Source organism: Castanea sativa, chromosome 3, assembly GCF_040712315.1.
Source record: "Castanea sativa cultivar Marrone di Chiusa Pesio chromosome 3, ASM4071231v1".
Lineage (NCBI taxonomy): Eukaryota > Viridiplantae > Streptophyta > Magnoliopsida > Fagales > Fagaceae > Castanea > Castanea sativa.
The window spans coordinates 35,436,715-35,440,016 of NC_134015.1; the positions used below are offsets into that span (position 1 = coordinate 35,436,715).

The 3,302-nt window shown below is 32.8% G+C and overlaps 1 pseudogene; it reads left to right on the forward strand.

Annotated features, from left to right (window-relative positions):
- Nucleotides 1–399: 399 nt before the first annotated feature.
- LOC142628863 (uncharacterized) lies at nt 400–2,771 on the forward strand (annotated as a pseudogene).
- Nucleotides 2,772–3,302: the final 531 nt, after the last annotated feature.

The following is a 3,302-nucleotide window of genomic DNA, read 5'->3' on the forward strand; positions in this document are numbered from 1 at the left end:
ATATAATGCAAACAAGGCACGCCTCCCATCACAACGAAAAAATTTCTTTACAATCCAGTTTCTTTCTTTGGATCTCAGAGTTGCTGTGCAGTTTTTAAAAGCATTCAAGTTGGGTTTTTAAGTTACATTCAAATATTTATAGGTATGCATACTCTTAATACTTTTGCTTTGATTTATTTATTTATTTTTTTAAAGAATCAAATTATATGTTTAAACTATTTATATTTAGATGGATCTCTTAATTTGACTATTCTTAACCATAAATTTATAATTCAAATTATATGTTTAAACTATTTGTATTTATAATGATCTCCTCATTTGATTATTCTTAATCAAAGATTGTAATTTTTTTTCTTTATTTTAATGATATGACATATATATTTGTAGTTAATTGAGATTATGGAGAATCTTGATCATAATAATGAGTCCGGATCAAATCCTAAACGAACTCGTATCGAAGTGGATGTTGCAAATCTTCCCACGGATCCTGGTTTAAGAATAAAAATTTGTAACTATCATCCTAATGAAAGAGATCAAATTAGAAGGCATTATCTACAAAATAAACCTTGTCAACCAATTGATCATGATTTTCCACAAAGTCAATTTGGCAAAACAAAGCGTCGATTTAATCCAGTGTGGTTCAAAGACTATCCTAGTTGGTTGGAAGATAGCATTACGAAAGATGCTGCATATTGTCTATTTTGTTATCTATTTCGACCTGATACTGGTGATCAAGGAGGGGGAGACTCATTTGTTACTGAAGGATTCATAAATTGGAAAAAGAAGGAGAAATTACAGAATCACGTTGGGGACCACAACAGTGCACATAATATAGCTCAAAGAAAATGTGAAGCTTTGTTAAACCAGAGACAAAGTATTCAAACAGTTATAAACAAGCAATCGGATGTCGAGAAAAGGGAATATTGAACTCGTTTGAATGCATCAATGGATTGTATTTGTTTTCTACTACGGCAAGGATTAGCATTTCGTGGCCATGATGAATCTAAAGACTCCAATAATCAAGGAAATTTTCTTGAATTATTATGGTTTCTTGCAAATCACAATGAAGAAATTGATAAGGCAGTCCTCGAAAATGCTCCTGAAAATCATCAAATGACCTCTCCTGATATCCAAAAAGAAATAGCAAATGCTGCAGCCATTGAGACAATAAATGCTATTATTAAAGATATTGGAGACTCATTATTTGCTATTATAGTTGATGAATCACGTAATATGTCTACTAAAGAACAAATGGCGATTGCTTTGCGCTATGTGGACAAACTGGGACATGTGAATGAGCGCTTTTTAGGCATTACACATGTTAATAATACATCAGCAGTGACACTAAAGAGTGCAATTGGGGAGGTATTTAATAAACATAGCTTAAGCATTAGTAGATTGCGGGGACAAGGCTACGACGGGGCAAGCAACATGCGAGGTGAGTTAAATGGACTAAAAACTCTTATTTTGAAAGATAATCCTTCTGCCTATTATGTCCATTGCTTTGCACATCAGCTTCAACTAACATTAGTTGCAGTAGCAAAAAATCACATCCAGATTGCAACCTTTTTTAACTTGGTTGCAAAGGTATTCAATATTGTTGGAGCATCATGCAAACATCATGATATTCTTCGTGAAAAACGTAATGCTGAAGTTATAGAAGCACTAAAAAATAATGAAATTTCAACTGGTCGTGGCTTGAATCAAGAAATGAGTCTAAAAAGACCTGGAGATACACGTTGGAGTTCTCATTATGGTGCACTTGTTAATATTATTCACATGTTTTCTTCTGTAATTGATGTGATTGAAACTATTATAGAAGATGGTTTAGATTCTGATCAGAGAGCAGAAGCAAATATCTTAATTGGTTTACTCCAAACATTTGAATTCGTGTTTGATTTACATTTGATGAAAGGTGTGCTTGGCATAAGTAATGAGTTGTCACAGGCATTACAACGAAAAGATCAAGATATTGTGAATGCTATGAAGTTGGTTGACATTTCAAAGCAACGTTTACAAGTCATGAGAGATGATGGGTGGAACTCTTTGCTAGAGGAGGTTTCTGCATTTTGTGCAAAAAATAATATTGATGTTCCTGATATGGATGATTTTTATCAACCTTGGCCACGACGAAAAACTCAAAACATGAAAAATTCACATCATTATCAAGTGGAGCTTTTTTATACTGTTATAGATATGCAACTTCAGGAACTCAATAGTCGTTTTGAAAATTCTGAATTATTACTTTGTGTTGCATGTTTGAACCCAGATAACTTATTTTCAGCATTCAACAAGGAGAAATTAATTCGGCTTGCTCAGTTTTATCCAAGTGATTTTTCAACAGTTCAAGTTTCTTTCTTGGATAACCAACTTGAGACATACATCCATGACATGCGGTCCTCTGAAGAGTTTTCATCACTTAAAGGAATTGGACAGCTTGCTGAAAAGATGGTAGAAATGAAAAAGAATGTTTCATATCCATTGGTTTACTCATTAGTGACTTTGGCATTGATCTTACCAGTTGCAACAGCTACTGTTGAAAGAGCTTTTTCAGCAATGAACATAATTAAAAATCGATTGCGCAATCGAATAGGAGATCAGTGGATGAATGATTGCTTAGTCACATATATTGAGAAAGATATATTCAAGACTATTGAGTGTGAAGAAATTATGCAGCGGTTTCAAAATATGAAAAATCGTCGAGGGCAATTGAGTAAAATAAGCTAGGTGTGAAAAAATAAATTAAAGTTTACATTTTATGTTAGATTTTGTATGACAATTACATTATCATATAGTTGTTTACTTATTTTGTTATTAATATTGATTAATTTTTTTAGATTAATTTTTTACTTCCAATCTTGTCTTTTAATCTTGCCCCCCCTGACCTAAATTCCTGGCTCCGCCACTGCCTACTAGCTTAAGTTTTTGTGCCAATTAGTTCTCCAACATCAAGTAACTTTAGGTCTTTGTCCTTTGAATTTTATTCTCTTTTAAGATTATAATAGTAGTACATCCAAACTATGTTATAAAAAGCGCTATTCTAATTTCTACCTCGGGGTAAGAACAAAAGCCTTAATACTTTAGTTGCACTCATTCTTTTCTTGATTATGATACCGGAGGCTACAAAAGATGCATGTGCGCTTTAGTTTAAATGCAATCACTTTCTTAAACTCACTTGTAAGTAATCATGAGCAAATCTCAGTGTAATCTAACACCATTGGTGGGTTTTGAATGTGGTTTTAGTTTTTGATAGGCCAAAAACGTATTGAACCATTTGGAAAATTAATTAATTAATTATTGAA